This window comes from Melanerpes formicivorus, unplaced genomic scaffold, assembly GCF_026170545.1.
Source record: "Melanerpes formicivorus ecotype bairdi unplaced genomic scaffold, bMelFor1.0.p_v2 SCAF_426, whole genome shotgun sequence".
In the NCBI taxonomy this organism is placed as follows: Eukaryota; Metazoa; Chordata; class Aves; order Piciformes; family Picidae; genus Melanerpes; species Melanerpes formicivorus.
In genome coordinates, this window is record NW_027142778.1 from 18,584 (window position 1) to 43,409 (window position 24,826).

At 61.0% G+C, this 24,826-nt stretch overlaps 1 long non-coding RNA gene across 2 annotated transcripts; it reads left to right on the top strand.

The window, feature by feature from the left end:
* The first annotated feature begins 3,379 nt into the window (after positions 1-3,379).
* On the top strand, positions 3,380-14,112 carry LOC137459860 (uncharacterized). 2 transcript variants are annotated; one of them, XR_010992535.1, is made up of 6 exons: positions 3,380-3,501; positions 6,777-6,849; positions 7,649-7,749; positions 8,287-8,451; positions 11,075-11,199; positions 11,958-14,112. It is a non-coding gene; the product is annotated as an uncharacterized lncRNA (long non-coding RNA). The 2 variants fall into 2 exon arrangements; XR_010992534.1 differs by lacking the exon at positions 11,075-11,199.
* The last annotated feature ends 10,714 nt before the right edge of the window (positions 14,113-24,826 follow it).

The following is a 24,826-nucleotide window of genomic DNA, read 5'->3' on the forward strand; positions in this document are numbered from 1 at the left end:
TGATAGGAGGAGAGGACATGGCCTCAGGTTGCTCCAGGTTGGACATGAGGAACAAATTCTTGCCCTTGAGGGCTGTCAAGTCCTGGCCCAGGCTTGTCCCCATCCCTGGAGGGGTTTCCTGGAGCAAAGGGTGGCTGTGTCTGCCCAGCTGCAGTTGTTGTTTCTTTCCATGAAGGAACTTCCATTCCCATGGGACATTCCCTTGGGTTTCTGTCTAGCTCTGGTTGAGTGTCTCTGGCTGTGGCTCTGTTCCCTCAGCAGCCAGAGCTGGCCTGGCTGCCCTACTCCTCTCAGCCACACTCCTGATCTGTGTTCTTAGGCTCAGTGCTCTTTCTAAAACACAAACCCAGCTGCTCTGGTCAGCAGAGGGTGATCTGCTGGGGGTGATGAGGGTTGGATGCTTCCTAAGGGATGCCAAGGCACCCTACCAGCGAGGCCAGTGGTGCCCAGACTGACAGATAGAATCCTGGAATGGTTTGGGTTGGAAAGGACCTTAGAGATCTTCTAGTTCCATGGGCCGGGCCATGAGGAGTCCATACCCTGCAGCTCCCCACTGACATCTGCAGAGGAAGCCATCTGAGGCAGCAGCTGCCAAGGGGGAGCTGCAATGGCCTGGAGCTCTTCCTCCATCCCCTTGCAGCCAGGTCAGGCCAGCTCAGGCTCTGATCCAGGGCGACCTGCAGGCAGCTCCTTGGAAAAACACTGCTGGGTGGGAAGCACCAAGGGCTGCTGCTGGCCTGCCCACAGCAGCTGAGAGGATGTGCCTGACAGGACTATGGTCATTAATGTGATGAATGGAATGATAATTCCTGTCAATTAGGTGATTTTGATTAAAGCAAAAGCAGGAGCATGAATGGTGAACCAAGGGATCAGACACTGGGAACTGACATATGTAACTAGAGTGAGATTCTTTTTAGGCTTCATTATAATCAGTTGTTGATGATTAATTTGACTTGCTTTACTCCAGAGTAAGATTTTAGCTTTCATTATAACCTGTTGTTTATTAATTTGATTTGTTTTAACGTATGTATACAAAGGCCCTAGGGAAATGTTAGGAACTAAGAGCTAACAGTTGAAGTATTATGAAACAAGAAGTTGTTCAAGGATGAGAAAGGAAGAGAGGTTGCTACAGGAGATGTGAACACAAGAGACAATTGTGACAGTCACAAGAACCTATGTGAAAATTCATCCCTGGGAAGGAGGTTGATGGCAACAACAGAGCTAAGAAGACACCACCACAAGGACTCAGCACACAACCCACCGGCTGTGCTGACCAGAGGATTACATCATGGAAAGCCCACCAGAAGGACAAGCTAATTTAAATAAACCCACCTTTCTATGCATATGTATTAAGAGTAGGAGATTTAAAGGGGAGTTAGACTGTGAGGAGTGTGCACTGTGCACCCAGCGCTGTTTTGCATGTCTCTCATTGCCTTAAAATTGCTCCTTTCAAACTGTATTCAATCGACTGTCATTCATAACAGTTAATAACTGGCAGAACTATTAATAATGATATTGATAACTGTATTAATCCCAAAGGCCCCCAGAAAACGTCAATACAACTTTTGTACAGTTATGTTCAGGTTCCTGTGCCCGGCTGGGAAGGATCCACATCAAATGCACCTTCAGGAACAGCTGAACGATTTAGGCAGAGGAAGGGAAAAGACAACTCTGAGCCTAACATCAAATCCAGAGCTAGAGAGAGCCAGGAGCTGCAATTTCTTCTTCGGTCACAAGATGGACTCCCTTCAGCTCCTTCATGGAGCAGAGGCAGAGGAAAGAGGGGGAAACCCCAAACTCTGGAGCCTTTGCTCAAGCTCCAGAGTCAGGTTCCTCACACAGCAATGCTCAGGCTGGGAAATTCGGTCAGTCCAAGGCGCTGTGCCGGGAGCTGCAGGCAGGAAATTTCATAAGCCCAAGCTGTGCTCTGGATGCAGTTGCAGAGGCAAAGCGAAAGCAAGGAGCTAAGCTTCCACCTTGTCCACAGCGAGAGAAGTGGAGCCGCTGGGCACCGGCGGAGGGGGAGGCACCAGCAGCACTCCCCCAGCCGGCCAGCAGCCGGGCAGAAGCAAGGGCGGAAAGGGAAGGGTTTACCAACCCCCCTCTCTTAACTCCTGTTGGACACAAACCAGAGCAGCAGCAGAACAGCAATCTGAAATGTAGCCAAGTAGCTGCTGAGCAGCTCACAGCAGTGAGCGGCCAGGGCCCTGCCCAGCAGCTCTGCTGCTGGCTTGGTGCCGCCGGCAAGTCCGGACCCAGCTCCGTGCAGAGCCTCTGGCATCTACCTCCAGCTGCTGCTGCTGTCCTCCGGCTCTTGGTCAAGCATGGCTGGGCTTGGCTATGCCCCATCGGGACAGTTCTGCAGGAGGATTTCCCTGGCTTGGGTGCTGTAAGGCACCTGAACATGTATCTGGCTCAGCATCGTGGGGGAAGTCATTGGGCATAAAGTTTTGGCATGGGGGAGCTTGGCACTTGGCCCCTGGGCTGAACAGGAGCCAGCAGTGTGCCCAGGTGGCCAAGAAGGCCAATGGCATCCTGGCCTGCATCAGGAGCAGTGTGGCCAGCAGGAGCAGGGAGCTCATCCTGCCCTGTGCTCAGCACTGCTCAGGCCACACCTCGAGTCCTGTGTCCAGTTCTGGGCTCCTCAGGTTAGAAAAGATGTGGAGATGTTGGAAGGTGTCCAGAGAAGGGCAACAAAGCTGGGGAGGGGTCTGGAGCACAGTTCTGTGAGGAGAGGCTGAGGGAGCTGGGGTTTTGTCCACTCCGTTGGATTGCTCTTTGTGTCCTTACAGCTGCTTTCAGCCTTCTTTCCCTCTGCCTCGGTCTCCCTCCTTCAGTTCTTTCTCTTCCCCTTTGGTAAGCAGAGGGCTTCATGGGGAGCAGCTGTCACTCACCTGGGGGCCAGCCCAGGGCTCACCCCTGGCACCAAGATTCAACTGAACCTGCTGGGTTTCCCGACCCAAACGACTCCGTGTCTCTGCGGCTAGGCTCAGCAAACGCCGGCCGTGCAGGCGCAGAACCCGGCGCCTCCGCTCCCTGCTTCCCGCTTGCGGGGCAGCCGGAGCCGCGGCGGAGCGGCTGAAGGGGCCACGGGGTGCGCTCGTAGCGGCGCTCTGGCCACGGCGGGTCCTGGCTGTGCGACTCGGCAGCTGCAGCCTCCCCGTGCGGATCCGGGGGCCGCCGGGCCAGAGCCGCCCAGCTGGCAGCAGCGCCTCTGGAGCACCGCCAGGAGCACTGGGCGTGGGGGCTGGCAGGAAGGGCGGAAGTGACGTCACGACGCAGCACCGGATAGCACCATGGTTGCTGTGGGTAGCACGGCCTCCCCTGCGGAAGGAAGGGCGGAAGTGACGTCTGAGGGCACCCCCGGCGGCGCCATGCCAGGAGCCTTTGGGCTTTCCGTGGCGGTGTTCAGCTCTCCCTGATCACTGAACTGATGTGGAGTGGCCAAAACAGTTCCTTGCCTGCACCCGAGCAAACGAGATTCCTTCTGCTGATCCACTGGTAGGGCATTACGTGGCATATGGTGCCACATCCAGCTGGTGGCCAATCACTAGTGGTGTGCCCCAAGGATCAGTGCTGGGCCCCATGCTCTTTAACATCTTTATTGATGATCTGGATGAGGGCACTGAGTCCATCGGCAGTGATTTTGCAGATGACAGCAAGCTGGGGCAGGAGTTGATCTGCTGGAGGGCAGAGAGGCTCTGCAGAGGGACCTGGACAGGCTGGGCAGATGGGCAGAGGCCAAGGGCAGGAGATTGAACACATCCAAGTGCCAGGTGCTGCACATTGGCCACAGCAACCCCAGGCAGTGCTGCAGGCTGGGGGCAGGGTGGCTGAGAGCAGCCAGGCAGAGAGGGACCTGGGGGTGCTGGTCGATGGTAGGCTGAACATGAGCCTGCAGTGTGCCCAGGCAGCCAGGAGGGCCAAGGGCATCCTGGCCTGCATCAGGAAGAGTGTGGCCAGCAGGAGCAGGGAGCTCATCCTGCCCCTGTACACTGCACTGGTTAGGTCACACCAGTTCAGGGCCCCTCAGGTTAGGAAGGAGGTTGAGCTGCTGGAACGAGTCCAGAGAAGGGCAACAAAGCTGGGGAGGGGTCTGGAGCACAGCCCTGTGAGGAGAGGCTGAGGGAGCTGGGGCTGCTTAGCCTGGAGAAGAGGAGACTCAGGGGAGACCTTCTTGCTCTCTACAACTACCCAAGGGGAGGTTGTAGACAGGCAGAGGTTGGTCTCTTCTCCCAGGCAGCCAGCACCAGAACAAGAGGACACAGTCTCAAGCTGCGCCAGGGGAGGTTTAGGCTGGAGGTGAGGAAGAAATTCTACAGAGAGTGATTGCCCATTGGAATGTGCTGCCCAGGGGGTGGTGGAGTCGCCATCATTGGAGGTGTTTAGGAGGAGACTTGATGGGGTGCTTGGTGCCATGGGTTAGTTGTTTAGGTGGTGTTGGATTGGTTGATGGGTTGGACGTGATGATCTTGAAGGTCTCTTCCAACCTGGTTAATTCTATCCTGTCCTGTCCTGTCCTGTCCTGTCCTGTCCCGTCCTGTCCCGTCCCGTCCCGTCCCGTCCCGTCCCACCCCAGCCTACCCTACCCTATCTTTGACCTGGCTTTGGGCACAAGTGGAGTTTGCCCATGGTGTTTCCCCTTGCTCTGGTTCTGCCTCCAGCCGGGGGCGCTGGCGCAGCCGCCCCAGGGGCAGGAGGAGCTGAGCAGAGCGGGAAGGGTCCCCCTGGGGGAGGTGTCCCCAGCCGGCAGCTTGGCAGCGCCGCAGCATTGCAGGGGGCCGGGAGCGAGGCCGGGCCTGGGCCAGAGCCCGAGAGCGAGCAGGGCAGAGCCTGGGTGCCCGGAGGGAGGCGCAGCCGAGCGAGGCCTGCCCTGGCTGCCGGCTGCTGGCGGCAGCGGCCCCGGGCCCTGCTGCCCCCCCCCCCCGGGCTGCCCCTTGGAGCGGGCACGCAGGCTGCGGGGGGCTGTGGGCTGAGGGGGCTGCTGCAGGGGAGCTGAGCTGGGGCCGGGGGTGTCCCCGGGCGCTCGTTAGCCGCGGCCCAGCCCCCTGCCGCCCCAGCCGCTGCCGGAGCCGCTCCGAGCCGGGCGGGAGCGCAGCGCAGCGCTGCCAGCCCCGCGGCAGGGGCAGGGGCAGGGGCAGGGGCAGGGGCAGCGGCAGGGGCAGGGGCAGGGGCAGCGGCAGGGGCAGGGGCAGCGGCAGGGGCAGGGGCAGGGGCAGGGGCAGCGGCAGGGGCAGGGGCAGCGGCAGGGGCAGGGGCAGGGGCAGGGGCAGGGGCAGGGGCAGGGGCAGCGGCAGGGGCAGGGGCAGGGGCAGCGGCAGGGGCAGGGGCAGCGGCAGGGGCAGGGGCAGGGGCAGGGGCAGGGGCAGGGGCAGGGGCAGCGGCAGGGGCAGGGGCAGGGGCAGGGGCAGCGGCAGGGGCAGCGGCAGGGGCAGCGGCAGGGGCAGGGGCAGCGGCAGGGGCAGCGGCAGGGGCAGGGGCAGGGGCAGGGGCAGGGGCAGCGGCAGGGGCAGGGGCAGGGGCAGGGGCAGCGGCAGGGGCAGCGGCAGGGGCAGCGGCAGGGGCAGGGGCAGGGGCAGCGGCAGGGGCAGGGGCAGGGCCAGCGGCAGCGGCAGGGGCAGGGGCAGGGGCAGCGGCAGGGGCAGGGGCAGGGCAGGGGCAGGGGCAGCGGCAGGGGCAGGGGCAGGGGCAGGGGCAGCGGCAGGGGCAGGGGCAGGGGCAGGGGCAGGGGCAGGGCAGGGGCAGCGGCAGGGGCAGGGGCAGCGGCAGGGGCAGGGGCAGGGGCAGGGGAGCCCTCGCCGGCCTTGGGCAGCGGCGGGGCCCGGGCCGGCTGCTCCCCGCCCTGCAGGAGGCTGCCCGCAGCGGGGGCGAGGAGGAGGTTCCGGGGTGGCTTTGGGGTGCCCGGGCTGCCGTCCGCCCTGCCGGGGCCGGGCCCTGCGTCTCTGCGGGGCGGCAGCCGCGGAGCCGGCCGTGCCCCCACGCCGCCCCCTGCCCCGGCACCGCGGCTCCCTCTGAAGCGCTGCTGCGAGGCTAAGCCTGGGCAGAAGCTAAAGGCCAAGAGCTGCTTTCGGTGGCGGTAAGGCAAGAGAAGAGTCTCGATCTTGTGTTTGCCGAGCAGGCTTCATTCTAAAGCCTGAGCGAGGCCAAGCCCCGCGGCACGGAGCCCTGAGCCAGGCAAGGCTGCGAGCAGCTGCAGTGCAGCTCGGTGCTGAACCCGGCTGCTTCCATCCGGTGAAGTCTGGCAGCCAGGCAGCTCCAGGGTGCCAGGGAGCCTCAGCACTTCAGCACCTGGTGATACCCGGTGGCAGGGCTGTGACTGCTGTGCTCTTCCACATCCTGCTTCCCCTGCCCAGTTCCATCAGCAGAGCAGCCACCAGACATAGTGATGATTGCACAAAGTCTCCCTGCTGAAGCTATCCCCAAGGGCAAGGGCAGGGGATGGTTGGTGGCGTTGGCTGGATTTGTTGTCTTGCTTTTTGTCATCAGATCCTGCTGTCTGCAGCTGCACTGGAGAGGATTCCCAGGGATGCAGACCAGTTGATTCCTGCTGTTTCCCAGGGTGCAGGCTTCCAGCCAGGGGAGAGATCACCCAGCAGAGGCATGGGAAGGAGCTGGCCTCTTTACCAAGGGCTTATTTAGCTGCTGGCAAATCTCATCTCCAAAGAGCTGCATTGTCACTCTGAGCATGCAGGGCCTGCTCTTCCCAGGCACAAAATGTTTGGCCCTGGGCAGGGGCAGGGGGCTGCTGGCAAACATCTCTGTGTCTCTGTCCCCAGGTCAATGCAAACTGGAGGAGTCGCTGTGCCAGGGCTGCTGCTGGGGAATCTCGGGAGCTTGCCTGACACTGCTGTGAGTAAAACAGTGAGCAGGGACAAGTTACTAGCCCTGGAGTGTCTCTTTTGTTGCACTCTTGAGTTTGGTCACAGCAAGGTGGTGTTTCCCTCACCTGAGTTCAGCTCTGGAGCTGGGCTCAAAGTTTTATCCCTTTTGCATCCTTTGCCCTTGGGTTTTCCCTTGCTCCACCCTGGGCTTTGTTGGTGGGACAGGGAAAAGCTTCAGGCTTTCCTGCCCCTTTTTACCTCTCTAGAAGGAGATTTCCTGTGAGTTTTGGATGATAGACTTAGCACCTTTAGGAACTGGCCTCGTTCTGGCTCCTGTTTCACGTCTCCTGAGTGCCTTCATCAGAGCCTCTGCTCCTGGCTGTGCTTCTGTTACTCTGTTCCACTCAGCCCCTCTGCTGTCCAGCTGCAGCTCTGGACAGGTCTCAGGCTTTGTGCTCTGACAGCTCCAAGGCTCCTGTCAGGGTCATTCGTTTGGATCCAGGCTTCTGTTTCTTTCCCTTATCACAAGGTTGCCTCCCATCAAAGTGTTCTGTAGCAGCTCAGGCCTGAGTCCATAGGTGACACAGTGGCAGCCCCCAGCCGCTCTTGGCTGGCTGTGTGCTTTGGCTTTGGGTTTGCTTGTTTGTCTGGAGTGCAGGGGGGGCAGAGGCTTTTCAGCTCCCAGCCTCCTGTCCCCAGGGAGCATTTTGCTCTCCATGAAACACAGTGTCTGTGCTGCAAGAGGGCAGCTTTAGCTTTCTGCCTTTGCTGTTGTTCCACTTTCTCTGCCAACACCTTGCTGAAGATGGTCTCGGGGCTGGTTTCAGGTCTTGCAGGAGGCTGGTCCAGCACAGCTGCATTCTTCCTCCTGACTCTGTTTCTCCAATGGAAGAGCAAAGGAAGCATCTTCTGGATTCAGGATGTTCTGGTAGGCATCAGAGTGAATGATTGTTGTTAATCTGATTTACAGCCCTTGGGGTTTGTATAAGGCTCTATGCTGAGAGTGTGGCTGCTTTAAATAGCTTGTTACTTCCCTCTTGGGAGTGAAGTGCAGAACCCCATCCACACCAGGCCTTGCAGTACCTGAGGAGGGCTATGTCATGTCAAAGAGTTTCCTTTGTTGCCTTTTGGCTGGAGATATTTCTGTGGGTTTGTGCCTCAGTCCCTTTCCAATCCATGCTCCACTTGCTCCCCCTGTCACAACAGCAAATTCTAGTGGGGGCAAAGGTTTCAAATGAGTTTGGTTCCATTGTGCATGAATGGTGCAGCTTCCAACAGCTGCACAGAGAGAGCTCCAGTGCTAGATGGTGACAGCAGGTAAGGGAGCTGGAGTGAGCTGAGCATGGGGGCCATGGGGGTGTTAGGTTGAGGCTGGGGCTGGGTGACCTTGTTCTAACCAAACCAGTTCCAGGGTTCCATGACTCTCTCAGGATTTTCAGTGTAAGAGGTTCTGTTCTGTTTCCAGCCAGAGGAATGCACTGCCCCTGCCTGTGCCAGGGCTGCTGCCTCTGCTCCTCCAGGGAAGCCTTTGAGCCAGGAGCAGCTGCTGAGGCAGCAAGTGCTTGAGAAGGAAAAGGAGCTGCTGGAACTGCGGCAGAAGCTCTCAGAGCTGGAGCAGGCCCAAGCACAGGTGAGCAGGACAGGTGGTGACACTTTGCTGGGGGGGGCTCAGGCTCTTGGGGACAGTTCTTGGCTGTGCTGGGAGCTGCCAGCCCTCAGCTGGTGCTGCTGCCTGGGAAGCAGAGCTCTGTGAGGAGTGGAGCAATGCCAGTTCATCTGGGGAGCTTGGGCAGGATTTTGTGACCTGAAAACTAAGAATTGCACTCAAAATCGAGGCAAAAAAAGGTGAATTTGTTGGGGTTTGTTCTGAGTTTCCCTCCACAATGATCCCTGCCTCTGACTCTCCTCTTCTACCCCTTCGCCAGGCCCAAGGGAAACCTAAGCCTGAGAGAGAGAAGCCAGCCAGGGGTAAAGATGCTGCCCCCCAGGCAAGGGAAAGCAGAAAGGTGTCTGAAGTCAGCAAGCAGCAAGCAAGGCTGAAAAGACATCTTGAAGATAAGGCAGAGGGCGAAGAGAAGGAGGGGAAGAAAAGGAGGAGCTGCAGGGAAAAAGAAGCCAAAGCAGAAGCCCAGACATGCAGAGGCAGAGCAGCAGGCAGCAGAGGCAAAGGGCTGAGTGGTGCTGCTCACAGAGCCTCAGAAGAAGGCTTAGAAGTTAGTCTCCTCCTTCAGCAACTCCTCAAATTAGAGAGCTGCCTCAGATAGCCCTGAGCAGGCTGAGGGGGCAGGGGGCAGGCCAGTGGCCAGAGCCGGCGGAGATTGCCCAGAGAGCAGAGTCTGGGAGGAGCTGCAGGAGCCAAGGGCAGAACAGAGCCCAAGGAGGCTCCCTACAGCCTCAGCACTCAGAGGTGAGGAGCTCAGCATCCTGCTCTGCTCTTCAGGCCAGGCTTTGCTTGTTCCTGGCTGCTTTCTAGGCTGGGATCTCCTGGGCCAGGAGCTGCCTTGCCATTTGCAGCTTTTGAGGTGAGGTTTCTGGGTGGCAGGAAGCCAGGGTGAGGCTGTGAGTGCCAGCAGCTCTTCCAGCCCTGTGCTCTCCAGCAGCCCTGCTCTGGTGGCATTGCCAGCAGCTGGGCTCTGCAGCCTCACTGCAGGGAGCTGGATGCAGTGTATGGGGCACCTGGTGTCATTCTCTACTCTGGGACCTTCTGAGTGCTGAATCTCTTCAGCACTGAGCCAGGAGCTGACAAGAACAGAGGCAGGGACGACAGCACTCAGTATGAGTGACAGTAATCATCCCACTTTATTGTTCCACACTTTGTTATTTAGAGTCTTATCTTATGCATAGTTAATTCTGTTCTAATTTAACACACACTGTTGGTTCCTCTCTAGAAGGTTACATCATTGTTTTCACAACTCTGTGGAATTCTTCCTACTCAGTCTAATTGCTCTCTTTCCCAGATCTCGCCTCCTGCTTATCTTGCTTGCCTCCCTTCTCAGGGGCAGCTGGACTTCAGCATACCAGGCAATCAACTCTTTCCCACAGCTCCTATTCCACCGCTCTATTATCAACAGAGAGTTCTTCAAGGCCTGAATTGCACAGGTGTTGCTGGGACCCATGTCCCCTCTTGCTCAAAACAATCCCCAACAAGGAGCTCTCTTTCTGATTCCATGGGGTTGGTTTTCCTTCTGCTTTCAAGTGAATGGAGCTAACTCCCCTGGGTGTCTGGTCACCAGTGGTGTTCCCCAAGGCTCAGTGCTGGGGCCAGCTCTCCTGAACACTTGATCAGTGCCCTGGGTGAGGGCGTTGAGGCTCCCTCAGTCAGTTTGCAGACAGGCCCAAGCTGGGCAGGAGTGTTCATCTGCTTGTGAATGTACAGAGGCACCTGGCCAGGCTGGATCAAAGCTCAAGCCAATGGCATGAGGTTCATCAAGGCCAAGTGGCAGGTCCAGTACCTGGGTCACAGCAACCCCCTGCAACACTGCAGGCTGGGGGAAGAGTGGCTGGAAAGATGCCCAGCAAAGACCTAGGGTGCTGGGCAACAGAGGCTGCATCTGAGCCAGCCTGTGGCCAGGTGGCTGAGCAGGCCAACAGCATCCTGGCCTGGGTCAGCCATGGTGTGGCCAACAGGAGCAGAGCAGTGTAGCCTGCACTGGGTACTGGATGCACAGCCTGAGTACTGCATTGACTTTTGGCCCCCTCACTGCAGGGAGCACACTGAGGTGCTGGGGTGGCTCCAGGAGGGACTACAAAGCAAAAGTCTTGTGAGGAGCAGCTGAGGGAACTGGGGATGTTTAGCCTGGAGGAGGCTGAGGGTGGATCTTCTGTCTCTCTTCAGCTCCCTGACAGGAGGCTGGAGCCAGGCAGGGCTTGGTCTCTGCTCCCAAGGAACAAGTGATAGGCCAGGAGGAAATGCCCTCAGTTGTGCCAGGGAAGGTTTGGGCTGAGACATGAGGAACAATTTCTTGCCCTTGAGGGTTGTCAAGGCCTGGTGCAGGCTGCCCAGGACAGTGGTGGAGTCCCCATCCCTGGGGGGTTGGTGTGGTGCTGAGGGCCATGGTTTGGGGGTGCCCTGGCAATGGGAGCATGGTTGGAGTGGAGCTGAAAGATCTTTTCCAGCCAGAAAGGTTCTCTGATTCTGCTGCCTGTGGCTACTTTGCTCCTTGCTTGCAGAAGGCAGCTGCAGAGCAGTGGCCTGCAGCAGGCCTGTGGTGCCCAGGTCTCTGCAGCAGCCCTGCTGTGTCTCTCTCTTGCAGCCCATTCTCTGCTGAGCCCTGGCTGGGAGCTCTGGGGGCCGGGGACGCCATGCAGATGGCTGGGGAGCTGCTGCCGCTGCGGCCCGAGGACCACTGCAGCTCCCTGAGCCTGCACTGTGACTCAGGTCAGTGCTGGACACTGCCTGCCTGCACTCTGTGTCCCTGGCTGCCCACTGCAGAGGCTGACCTTTGGTTTCCAGCCAGTGCTGGGCCTGAGGGGTGACAGGAGGAGGGCAGGGCTCTGTCAGACGCTGTGGTGCCCAGGGCCTCTGGCACTCCTCTGTCCCCTGCTCTGCTTCTCCCTTGCCTTGCCTCAGAGCCTTTTGCTGCACTGTCCTCTACTGTAGTGGTTTGAGCCTTAACTGAGAGTTAAAAGCTCAAATGGGGAAAAGGCTGAGAATCTCTTCCCCACTCCCCCCCCCCTCCAAACAGGGAGAGGGAACAAAAAAGGGTAAGGAGCAAATCCACTGAGCAACAATCTGGAGTCAGCTTGGAAGTAGAGAGGCAAAGAATTTTCCTTTAAACTATATATATATATGGCAATAACAGGAAAAGTTCACAAGGGCAAGGAGCAAGAGTGGATGGGAGGGGGACAGAAAAGAATAATACAGAACCAGTCTCTCTCTGAGGAGGCACAGAGGCAGCAGGGAGAAGGATCAGGTCCGGCCACGTGGCTGAGGAGCAGGAGGGCAGCTGCAGTAGCTCTCATCCAGCAGAGGCAGGAGCCAAAAAGGAGCTCCAACAGCTATGAGGTCCTGCTTTTTCTACCCTTGCTGGGCAGGGAGGGGGGAGTGGAACAGCCTCAGCTTTCCCAGGGGAAACGCCCTGCAGGGAGGGTAAAGTACCCGCAAGCCTCCCCCCTGCTTGCTTCTTTTGTTTGCAGAAAGAGGCCTTAACCCACCACAGCTGCCCAGCTCCATCCCACACCTCACAGCTCCAGGACTCTTCAGGCTCTTGGGCAGGAAGCGCTCACTGCCTCCTTGGAGAGGTGTCAAACTCCTCCTGGGGCAGGAGAAGCCAAGAGCAGGCCCCAGGAGAAGTGTCAGCCTCAGCAGGCCCTTGAGGAGGAAGTGGGGAGCCAAGGTGACCTCCAAATGCTGATCACCCATGCTCAAGGCAGACTCATTCACACTGCAGGTTTGATGGGCTTGTGAAGCAGCACAAGAGCTACTTCAGTGCCTTGGAGGTTTCATAGTTTCATAGTTTCATAGTTTCATTCAGGGTTGGAAGGGACCACAAGGATCATCTAGTTCCAACCCCCTGCCATGGGCAGGGACACCCCACACTAGATCAGGCTGGACAGAGCCTCATCCAGCCTGCTCTTAAACACCCCCAGGGACGGGGCCTCGACCACCTCCCTGGACAACCCATTCCAGGGTTTCACCACTCTCATGGGGAAGAATCCACGCCGACTATGATCCACCCATCCCAGTACAGACTCTTGAACGTGGGGGGGGTTAAGAGACAAAACTACCCACAAAGCAAATCAAACATGGAGGTGCTTGCTGCTGCTCTGTTGAGGTCTGCTGGAGTTCCTGGGAACTGTCACAAGTATCCATTAGAAAAGATTTTTAAATGCATCAATGGAAAAGACAATTCTGAATGAATTCTCCTGACATTCTCATGGCTGTCCTGGTGAGTCTGCTCCTGGGTTTCAGTCTGCAGAACACCCCAGGGGAATGAACAAACCACAGCAGTTTTGACAAGTACCCTTCCATGTGTAGCCCTAGCAATTCTTGAGTGCCTGAAGGGAGAAACTTCAGTTGTGTTTTATTGAAAGCTTTGCTACTCTTCAGAAATCCTTTCAATGCCTCTGCAGCTCCCTGAAGGGAGGTCGTAGCCAGGTGGGGGTTGGGCTCTTCTCCCAGGCAACCGGCCCCAGAACAAGGGGACACAGTCTCAAGCTGCAGCAGGGGAGGTTTAGGCTGGAGGTGAGGAGAAAGTTCTTCACCAAGAGAGTCATTCCTCATTGGGATGTGCTGCCCAGGGAGGTGGTGGAGTCCCCGTCCCTGGAGGTGTGCAAGCGGAGATTGGACGTGGCCCTGGGAGACATGCTCTAGTCACGGGTCTGTGCTGGCAGGCTGGACTCCATGATCCTCGAGGTCTCTTCCAACCTTGGCGAGACTGTGAGCCTGTGAGACTGTATTCATAGATCTAGGGGTGAGTGGCTGCCAGAGCAGCAGCACCCAGGGCAGTCTGCACAGGAATGCGTCCAGGATGCAGGGCTTGGGCAGGCTCCAGAGCAGGAGACTCCACAACCTCTCTGGGCAGCCTGCTCCAGGGCTCCAGCAGCCTCACACCAAAGAAGTTTCTCCTCCTGTTGAGCTGAAACCTTCCCTGTCCCAGTTTGTCTCCACTGTTCCTTGGCTGATTGCTGTGCACCACCCACAAGAGCTTGGCCCCCTCCCCTTGCCCCCCAGCCCTCAGCTGTCAATAGACATTGATCAGATCCCTCTCAGCCTTCTCTTCTCCAGACTAACCAGCCCCAGGGCTCTCAGCCTCTCTTCCCAGGGGAGATGCTCAAGTCCCCTAAGCATCCTCCTGGCTCTCCCTTGGACTGTCCCCAGCAGCTCTCTGTCTCCCTCGAGCTGGGGAGCCCAGAACTGGACCCAGGATTGCAGCTGTGGTCTCAGCAGGGCAGAGCAGAGCAGAGGGGGAGCAGAACCTGCCCAGGCCTGCTGGCCACACTTTCCTTGCTGCACCCCAGGACCCCATTGGCTCTCTTGGCCACCAGGGCACATTGCTGTCCCGTGCAGAACTTGTGCACTAAGACTCCACGGAGCTGCTCTCCAGCAGGGCAGCTCCTAACCTGTCCTGGTGCCTGCTGTTACTCCTCCCCAGATGCAGGACCCTGCCCTTGTCCTTGTTGAACTCCAGGAGGGTTGCCTGCAGCCAGCCCTCAGCTCTTCCAGAGCCCACTGGATGACAGCACAGCCTGAGGGGTGTCAGCCACCCCCAGCCCCTAGTTCTGACTGCAGCAACTCCTAAGAGTTCCAAATGATTTGTGAAACCCAGGTGGTTAACCCCTGAGCAATAAATGATTTGGCATTCTGAAGGGCTCACAAGAACCTTGGCTTGGTTTTCCCTTTCCCTGAGGACTCTGAGTTGGATCTTGCCCTGTCTGCAAGCACAGGTAGCATGAAGGCTGATGTGAGAAACTCACCTTGTGTGACTGGCAGTTGGAGAGGTTCTCAAAGGGCTTGGTGCAAGGCACAAGGTGAAATGGTTTGGAACAGGGGAGCAAAAGGAGTTAAGAGAATATTTCATTGCCTGAGCTCCTCACAGGAAGCAGGAGCAGCACCCAGGCTCCCACAGGCAGCACATCCTTGAAGAGGTTGAAACAGGACCTGGGAGTGCTGGTGGGCAACAAGCTCTGCATGGGACAGCAGTGTGCCCTGGGGGCCAAGAAGGCCAAGGGGGTCCTGGGGGGCATTCAGAGGAGTGTGGCCAGCAGAGCCAGGGAGGTTCTCCTCCCCCTCTGCTCTGCCCTGCTGAGACCTCCCCTGGAATATTGCATCCAGCTCTGGGCTCCCCAGTTCAGGAGGGACAGGGATCTGCTGGAGAGAGTCCAAGGGAGGCTCCAAGGATGCCGAAGGGACTGCAGCACTGCCTGGGGAGGAGAGGCTGAGAGCCCTGGGGCTGTGCAGTCTGGAGAGGAGAAGGCTGAGGGGGATCTGATCAATGCCTCTCAATAGCTGAGGGCTGGGGGTCAGGAGGGAGGGGACAGGGACAGGGACAGCTTCTGCTCACTGTGCCCTGGGATAGGCCAAGGGGCAGTGGATGGAAACTGCAGCACAGGAGGCTCCACCTCAACAGGAGGAAGAACTTCTTGACTGTGAGGGTCCCAGAGGCCTGGAGCAGGCTGCCCAGAGAGGTTGTGGAGTCTCCTTCCCTGGAGCCTTTCCAGCCCGGTCTGGATGTGTTCCTGGGTGACCTGAGCTGGATTCTCTGCTCCTGCTCTAGCTGGGGCTGGAAGATTCCTGCACAAGGCAGAAGCTATTGAAGAGGAGGATGCTGAGAGGACAGCTTCTTTCTCTCTAGAGCTAGCTGAAAGGAGGCCTCTTCTCCCCAGGAACTGATGACAGGACAAGAGGTCATGGGCTCAAGCTGTGCTAGGGAAGGCTTAGCTTGGATACTAGGAAGAATTTCTTACAGCTAGAGTGGTCAGGCAGTGGAAGAGGCTGCCCAGGGAGGTGGTGGAGTCCCCACGCCTGGAGGGGCTCAGGAAATGTGTGGCCATGGCTCTTGGGCACATGCTCTGTTGGTTATGGTTGGACTGCAGGATCTCAGAAGTCTTTTCCAGCCTTAATGGCTATATGAAAAGGGAGGCAGAGTGGTCTCAGTTCATGCCACAGCTGCAGACAAACACCAAGGTGAGGGAGTGGAGCTTGGGGAAGAAAGAAGAGAGCCCTTTGGTTCCACCTTCCCCCTGTGAAGCTGAGTGGGGCTGCCTGATCCACAGAGGCTAAGAACAAGAGCCCCAGAGCCCCTGCGATGATGGCAGAGAGGGGGAAGGCAGACTGGAGCCCGTCCCGGGAGGAAGGGCCTGGCCCAGGAGCCCCCCGAGGGAGCCCCAGCCCCAGGGTCCCCAAAGGGGAGGCAAGAAGTAGCCAGAAGAGGTCTGAAGAGCCAAAAAACCAAACGTTTAGTGATCACCACAAACGGGGGGGGGGGGGGGAACCGCGGCGCAGAGGGGAGGGGAGAGGGATGGGAACCGCGAAGTGGGGTAGGGGGAACCAGCCGCAAAAAGGGCTGGGGCGGGAGAGGGGAACGCGGCGCCGCGGAGGGGACGGGGACCGGGACCGGGCCGGAGGAAAGCAGAGATGCGGACGGGGAGGGGGAGCGGGACCGGGGGGCAGAGGCGCCGCGGACGGGACCGGGACGGGGAGCGGGGGAAAGCGGCGCCGCGGACAGGACCGGGTGTAAAAGTGCGGAAGCGGGAACGGACACAAAGCAAAGGACGAAGAAGAGCTCCCACACCAAGGGAGAAGGTGGAAGCAGTGCTGGGAGCTTGGGCTGGGCTCCTGGCTGCTGAAGTCTTCACCGTAAGAGCTTCACTGGCTGGGGGCTGGAAGCAGGGAGGCTGCTGCCAAGCGCTGGGAGCACTTTGGGGCTCCTCTTCCTGCACTGCCTGCGCAGAGGGCCTGAAGGATGCTCTGGGGCTGCAGAGAGGAGAGGGGCATGAGGACAGCACTGGGGCACAAGCAGCAAATGCAGCTCCCCTCCTGAGGCACATCCAGGCCCTGGCAGCTCCCTGTTGTCTTGCACTCCCCCCAGCTGGGGCTGCAGCCATCCCCCCCAGCACCAACCATCCCCATGCCAGGGCTTTGCCTTGCAGCTGGCACGGGGCTGGCACAGCAGCAGGCTGCAGCCATCCCCCCCAGCACCAACCATCCCCATGGCAGGGCTTTGCCTTGCAGCTGGCACGGGGCTGGCACAGCAGCAGGCACGGGGCTGGCACAGCAGCTGGCACGGGGCTGGCACAGCAGCTGGCACGGGGCTGGCACAGCAGCAGGCACTCCCTCCCTCCCCCAGGCCCCGCCCCCCGCAGCCGTCCCCATCCCTATCCCTCGTCGCTGCCGGGGCCCCAGCGCCACTCACCGCCGCCTGCGCCACAGGGCTTCAAAAGCTGCCCCCTGCGCTCATTGGCCGGTGCCCGAACACAGCCTCCCATTGGCTCTCGAACGCCGACAGCCCCGCCCCCTCCCGCCCGCGCAGAGCACCATGGGAGCCGTAGGCCGCCGGGGCCCGGCCGCCATCTTTGCTCTCAGCCCCAGCCCTGCCCTGGCAGCTTCTCCTCCCAGCTCCCTGCCGGCAGCTCCGGCCCTGCCCAGCCCCCGCGGCCAGCCCAGCGCCGCCTGCCCCTCAGCAGCGCTGAGAAGCCAGCACCGGGCACCCACCAGGGCCCGCACGGGGCACGCCCAGGGCTGCCCACGCATCCCCCAGGGCTCTGCGCTCTCAGCCGGGGCTGGAGGCACTCTGGGGCTGCTCCTGCTGCGCTGCTGCTCAGAGGGCCTGAAGGATGCTCTGGGGCTGCAGAGAGAGGAGAGAAGGGCAGCAGGCAGCGCCGGGCACACCCAGGCCCTGGCAGCTCCCTGCTCTCCTGCCCTCCCCCCAGCTGGGGCTGCAGCCACCCCCAGCACCAACCATCCCCATGGCAGGGCTCTGCTCCAGCTGGCACGGGGCTGGCACAGCAGCAGGCTGCAGCCACCCCCAGCACCAACCATCCCCATGGCAGGGCTCTGCTCCAGCTGGCACGGGGCTGGCACAGCAGCAGGCTGCAGCCACCCCCAGCACCAACCATCCCCATGGCAGGGCTCTGCTCCAGCTGGCACGGGGCTGGCACAGCAGCAGGCTGCAGCCATCCCCAGCACCAACCATCCCCAGGGCAGAGCTGTGCCTCCAGCTGGCACAGGGCTGGCACAGCAGCAGGCTGCAGCCACCCCCAGCACCAACCATCCCCATGGCAGGGCTCTGCTCCAGCTGGCACAGGGCTGGCACAGCAGCAGGCTGCAGCCTGCCCCGGGGCAGGGCTCACTCCTGGCAGAGTGGCTCCCAGGGCAGCCTCACCTGGGGGGCAGAGGCCTTGGCAGCTCGGTGCCTGCTGTGCAGCTGGGGGATACAGATCTGCTGCCCACCCCCGGGGGGGCAAAGGGCTCTGAGGAGGGCAAAGAGGCCATTGGCACCCAGCCAGGCTCGGGGCAGAGGCCTCCCTGCAGCCCAGAGGCCACAGGCAAGGTGCAGCTGCAGCCATGGGGCTGGCCCCACAGTGGGGAGCACAGGCAGCTGCTGGCAGCTCTCTCACCTCTCAGCTGCCTTCTGCTTCAGGGCAGAGGCTCTGCAGCCCAGGGCAGCCTGGGCACAGAGGGTGTCCGTGGGGCACAGGCCAGCGTGCAGGGCCTGCAGCCAGGGCAGGGATGGTTAGTGCCAGGGGGGATCCTGACTGCCCCTGGCACGGGGCTGGGCCCTGCCCTGTCCCCATGTCCAGCTCTCCTCACTCTGAGCTATTTGCAGAGCCCCAGAAGCAAGGAGGTCTCCCTGGGGGTGTCCTGCACCAGCAGGGCCAGGTGGGGCTCAGCCTCTGCACAGCCACAGGGCTCCAGAAGAGCCAGAGCCTCTTTGCTGCACCAGCCAAAAGCCACCCCCAAATCCCCAAACCCCCCAAGGGCACAGCCCTGACCCTCACTGCCAGCAGAGCAGATGCCCAACCTGCTGCCAGCCAGCACTCCTGAAGCAATCTGGAGGATGCTCCAGGGCCAAAGGGAGGAGCAGGAGCAGGAAAAGCTTCCCTTGGAATGCTCTCTGCCCTGTGCAGCCGTGCCCAGGTGAGCTCAGCCTGTGCCTGCTGGCCAAGTGCCTCCTGCCCACCCTCTGCCCTCCACAGAGCTGCAGCCATCCACACAGGGGTCACCCAGCCATGGAGGGCAGGATCCCCAAACCCACAGGGAAGGCCCCAGGGCAGCACTCACTTGGGCACCGAGAGGGCATCCTGCTTGTGCTGCCAGCCTGGGGGCTCCAGGCCCCTGCAGCCCAAGGGCTCAGGGCTGCTGGCTGAGGCTGGCAGCCTGCAGACCTGGTAGGTGACATTGAGGTCATGGCTCCTGGCAGCAGCTGCAGCCCTGGGGCAGAGAGAGACAGAGCCAAGGAGCAGTGAGGGGCTGAACCTCAGCCACTGGCACCCAAGAGAGGCTCAGCACCACCAGCAGCACCTCTGAGCCCCCTCCTCAGCTGGGGCACAGCCTGGGGGGAGCTCTGGGCCAGGCAAGCTTTGAGGCTGAGGGATCCCCAGGCTGGGACTGCAGAAGCTGGGCTGGGAGGTCACCTGTGGGCTGCAGGGCACCCAACAGCAGCCCCAGAGCTGTGCTGGGCCTCAGGCACACAGCACAGGCAGCCTCCCTCGGGAGACCTTCCCCAAGAGCTTCCTTCTGCCAGGAGATTGGGGCAGAGACAGCAGCAGGTGGTGCCAGGGCAGCCCTGCCAGGGCAGCACCTCGGGGAGCAGAGGCAGCAGCAGAGCCCTGGGGGAGGCAGCTCCAGGCCTGGCAAGAGGCACTGAAGGCTCTCAGCTGCTGTGCCTGGAAACCTTCCCTGCTGACCCTTCCAGGGGAGCTTCTCCCCTGGGACTGGCTCTCTAGGAGCCAAAGCCCACCTCAGAGGGCAGGCACTGCTCTGTGAGCCAAGGCCTGGGCCCTCCCCCACCTCCAGCACCCTCAGGGGGCTGCACACCACAGGAAGGTTGAAACTCTCTGAGCAGCCAGGAGCAAGTGGCACAGGGAGGGGGCACAAGGACACTCACCCCTCTGGCTGGCTGGCAGTCAAGCCCTGCAGGAGGAGGGCTGCTTCCTTTGCTTCCTGCTGCACATCTGTCTGCTGGCTGGCTGGGGCAGACCTTTCCTCTGCAGCCTGCAGCAAGCCCCCAGAGCAGCATCAGGCCAGAGCTGAGCTGAGCCTGGGCCCCCAGCTGCCCCTTCCCTGCCAGGCTCAGAGCTTTCTCCAGCACTCCACAGCCCAGCACCTGCTGAGCCAAGAGCTCCCAGAGCAGCTCAGCTCCCAGCTTGCCCAGTGCAGCCCAGCAAGGTACCTGAGCTGCCTGCTGGGTCCCACTCACCAGGCCAAGCCCTCCTCTCACCTCCTCCAAGGCCAGCTGCGAGGGAGCAGGACACCCAGCTGCCAGCTCCTGCTGCTCTCCAGCCCTCTCCCCACCAGTCAGGTCCAGGCACACCTTGGGCACAGCCTCCTCCAACCTGCAGGAGTCACAGCAGCAGCCCCTGAGCCAGGGAAGAGCCTCTGGGGAAGCCATCCCTGGGCCTACCAAGGTTTGGGAGGGAGCCCAAGGAAGCTTTGGCCTTTGTCCCCCAGCTGTGGGGGCTGGGGGCTGCCAGGCTCCTCACTCCAGCTGGGCAGTGGAGAGGCTGTGGCACAGCAGCAGAGCAGCTCAGCTGCGTCCTGGCAGCCACTTGGGCTGCAGCCAGCAGCCAAACTCTGCAAGCTCCTGGCCATGGGGGACCCCAAGGTGCCAGCCCAGGCTCCATCCCTCCTGCCCAGCAGCCTCACCTGGGCAGCTCCAAGGGGCTGGAGCCGAGGGCAGGCAGCAGCACTGGTGCCTGGCTCTGTGCCCCCCGGGCAGCATCCTCCTAGGCACGGAGCTTGGCCTGCAGCTCTGCCACCTGTGAGCAAGGGGCAGCCCTGGCTCAGAGCATGCCCTGAGCCCCAGCAGCTCAGCAGGCTGGGTGCCAGGCAAAGCAGAGCCGCAGACAGAGCCCAGCCCTGCCCCCGGCAGCTCACCTCCGCTCTCAGCTGCGCACACAGCACAACGTACGGACAGACGTGGGAGTCCGGGCTGAGCAGGTTGCTCTTGAGCTGCAGGGAGAGGGAGGAGCGGAGCTGAGAGCAGCACCGGGACAGCTCCTTCCCCTCTGCTGAGGCGGCAGCGGGGCAGCTCCTCAGCCTGCCCTGGGCTGGTGGGGCCCGGGCGGCTGCAGCCGACTCTGAGAGGGGCTCCAGAGGCAGCCCGGCTGCAGCAGGGAGGCGGCAGGGAGGCAGCAGCCCGCAGCAGCCTGCCCCAGGCTCCTTCCCGGGCAGCCCCAGCAGCTGCCGGCCGCGGGGCGAGGTGCTCACCGAGACCTGGATCTCCTTGGCCCTGCTGGCACACCTGAGGGTGTTGAGGGTGTCCTGGCAGCAGAGCGGCGAGGGGCTGAGGGCAGCCAGCATCAGGGTGCGGCCGATGGAGCCCTTCAGCAGCCGCCTCAGCTTGCTGTCCCGCTACGGGACGTGGCTCTGCTTGCCCTGCCCGGCACAGCGAGGCTCCGCTCAGGGGCTGCCCCTCGGCTCCCAGCCCTGGCCACGCTCAGCCCACGGCAGCTCTGCCCTGGGGACGGCGCTCAGGGCCCCTCGGCGGCAGCCTTCCCTCGGCCCCAGCCAGCGCCTGGCTGACGCTGAGCAGGGCCAGCAGCGAGCGGTTGATGCTGGCTCCCTCCCGCAGCCGCTCGCCCCTGCTCTTGGCCACCGCGGCTCGCTCCGAGCCGGCCAGGTCGCCCAAGCTCATCTCGGCCACCGGCAGAGCCCCAGCGAGGCCCCCGGCGCGGTCCTGCTGCTTCACCTGTACCTGGCAGGGCACAGGCAGGGCAGGCTGCGGCTCCGCAGGGCGCTCGGGCTCGCCGCTCCGGGCAGCGGTGCCAAGGGCTGCCCCAAGCACCACCCCTCACCTGCAGCACGGCGTGGGAGCGGGAGGAGGAGGCGTTGGCATCGGTGGGATGCTGCGTGCGGTTCCTGCTGCCCCCGAGCAGCATCTGCAGGAGCTGCTCTGCCGAGCTGGGCTGGCGGGGAGCAGGCAGAGGGCAGGGATGGGCGCAGCCCCGGCACGGGCACCGAGCGCCCACAGGCTGAGGCCTCCTGCGGCTCTGCAGGGCTCCTCTGGCCTCGGGCTCAGCGCTGCTGCCAGCCAGCACCCAGCCAGCTGGCACTCCCGGGTCCCCACAGTCCCTGCCCCGGGTCCCCGCAGCCCCTGCCCCGGGTCCCCGCAGCCCTCCCCTCCCCCCTCCAGGTCCCCCAGTGCCCGCTGGCACCCCTGGGGCAGGCGCAGTGCTGCCCACACCTTGTGCCTGCTTCCACCCCCACCTGCTGGATGGAGAGACCCTGAACCACAGCTCCTCTCTCAGGATCCTCTCGGATGGGTAGAGGGCCCTTGGGCTCCAGCAGGTCACGGATCTGCTCGTTGTAGACCTGCAGCAGGCAGCTCCAGCTCAGGCTGAGGCTTGGGGCCCCAAAGGGCAGCAGGCAGAGCAGCTCTGGACCCCAGGGCCTGCTGCCCACCCAACAGCACCTCTGGCACCTGGAGCCAGCAGGAGCAGCTGAAGGTGCCCTAAGGCAGGGGACAGCTCAGGAGGCTTCACCAGTCAGGCACTGAGCCATTGCTCCTTCAAAGCCCTTGCAGCCAGGAAGCCCTCATTGCCCTGTGCCCTGTGGCCCCCAGCTCCAGAGGGAGCAGACCAGCAGCACCAGCTCAGCAGCCTGGGTAGGGGCAGCCTGCTTCCAGTCTGGGGCTGTCCTGGCCACTGGGCACAGCTGGCAGCACAGGGGTAGCCCTGGCACTACAAGCCCAGACCTTGGAGATGGTGGCCTGGCAGCAGGAGGGGCACAGCTGGGCACAGCCTACCTCCAGGTAGGAGACCAGGACCTGGTAGCTCTTCTGCTCCTTCCTAGCCTCCAGCCTCCTGTACAGCTCCTCCATGGTGAGGTAGATGATGCCAGGGCTCTTCTCTGAGCCCAGCATGGGGTAGGTTTTCCCTGCTCCTGTTGCTCCGTAGGCAAACGCTGGGAGGAGAAAGGGAGGAGCCCTGAGAGCAGCCTTCCTCAACAGCAGCACTGGGGGGATGCTGCCAGCTCTGCCTCAGCTGGAAATGCCCCTGGGGACACAGCCCCAAACCCAGCTCCTGCTATGGGGCACTGCTGCCTCCCACTCACATCCTGTCCAGCAGGACCCCCAGGGCCCTCTGCACCAGCCTGCTCCCCAGCCTGCACAGGGCTCCCAGCTGATGCCAGCCCACAGGCAGGACTCCACACTCATCTGGGCTTGTCTCTGCTCTCTTCTTGCTGGCCTGGGCCCTGCCTGCCCCCACAGCCCTCAGGTGACATCTCCAGGTCAGCACTGGCCCTGTCAGGTTGCTCTGGGAGGGGATTGTGACAGATGCAGGTGGGGCTCACAGAATAAGCTCTCTTCACTTCTTCTGGCATTTTGAGGCCCTGGAACTGTCTTGCTAGAGGTCTACACATGTCACCCAGGGGAAAATGTGCCTTCCTCTGCTTATGCAGCAGAGCAGCTGCTTTGACACCATTCTGTCACTAGGCCAATCTATAGCTGGATCTCGGGTTTAAGCCCCACTGCACCTAAAAGAAGGAGTTTGCTCAGATGTGGCTGTTACAGTGTGCTCCAAACCCTCCTTCCCCCATCTCCACCAGTGGAGGTCTGAATGGGGAAAGGCAAAGGCAGGAAATTGCCTTCCCCTGGGACAGGTCAAGGCTGCTGGAGGGGGAAGTGCGCTTGGGGTTGGCACTATGGTTAGCAGGGTGCTTGGCACCCAGTGTGCCTTGGCCTGGGACACATTGTCTCTGAACAGCTTAAGCAGGGTGAGCAGCAAGCTGTGGGGGCTCTCTTGCTCTTGCCTTCCTCTTGCTCACTCCCATGTTCTGCTTTCCTCTTGGCCTCGCTGCCTTGGCGGCAGCACTGCAGACACCAGCCCTGGGTCCTGGCTTCTCCCTGGCCCTGCCTGCCCTGGGGCCCTGCTCCCTGGCTGCCTGCCGGCAAGCTGCGGCTGCCTCGCACCCTTCCGACAGGGCTGCCGCAGGAGTTTGGCCTCGTGGCAGCCGTGCCTGAGGACACTTTGGTTCTGGCAGGGCCTTTCCCTTTGGGCTGTGCCACACGATCCGCAAATCAGATTACAAAGCGGCAGCTCTGGAGCCTGCTGCCGGCCAGAGACCTAGGGAGCATCTCCCAGTTCCTGCTCCATCCCCGGGAGCACAACCTGCGCTCTCCTTGGCTCTCCCTGAGCTCCTGCCTGGTCTCTGGTTTGATCAGTGGGGTGAAGCTGTTTCGTGGTTTAGCCTTTGCCATTTTCTGAATGCTCTACACTGCACTCAAGCTGCCCAGGAGCACCCTGGGGGAATTTGCAAGCAAACAGAACCTGTCCACAATCTGATAAGTGTAACACCTAATCTTGGGGGGGGGAATAAAGAGAAGTCTCTTGTTGTAATTCCTGCCTGGTTAGCTTAACCCAAATCAAATCAGTGCCTTAAAAGCCAGCAGACAGAAGCAAACTTCTGGGAGTGGTTCCTGCTTTTGTTTAGGCACATGCAAGTCATTTGTCTGCAACAAAACCCCAACTCCTCTGCAGAGCAGGGAACAGCAGAGTGCAAACAAAACCCCACTGCTGAGTCAGCAATGAATTCAACTGCAGATCTAGGCAGAGGGACACAGCCTGGCAAGGGCAGAGGGTGCTGTGGATTGTGCTTCCTTAACAGACCCATGGTGGCATTTTTATCACCCAGAAGCTGGATTTCCCTGCTGGTTTTCCAGCTGCTGCCTTGAATGGACTTCAGGAGGTGTTCAGGAACACACCTGGATTCTCCTCCTAGCTTTGATACTGCCCTGGAGAACAGCTTGTGCTTACTTTGAAGGAGAGCTGTACCTGGGAATGCAAGTCTGGAAGGATCTTTGACAGCCAAAGGCTTGTTCCCCTCCAGTCAGATGTAAACTCTGAGCATCAAATGTGACAATGATCTTTGCTCCTTCTTCCCTGTGGTTGAAATTCCCCCCCAACATTACCTTTGCCAGCCCAGCCCAGCTGGAAGCAAAGGAAAGCTGTATGTATAGGCAAAGGGAAATCTGCAATGGGGTGCAAGGAATATGTACAAACTCTCCAGGAGTTACAGTGTTGAGATATATTCACAACTGCAAACCAGCACAAGAACCCCACTGGTCAAGGAGCAGGGGAAGCTACTAGCTGGGGTCTGCAGCAGCCCTCCTCAGCCAGGGAGGGATCCCCTGGGCCCCCGGGAATGGAGGGGAAGAGAGGAGGAGGGGAGGAGAGGAGCTGCTGCGAGGCCACCTTCAGATCCCTCCTGGTGCCACTGCCCTCAGCACCTGCCAGGGCCAGGGGCTGGAGCAGGACAGGGCCAGGCCCCCCCCGGCTGCGCCGCGGTGCCAGCACACAATGGGCATCGCCGAGCCCGACGGCCACGCCCTGACAAGTCCCGC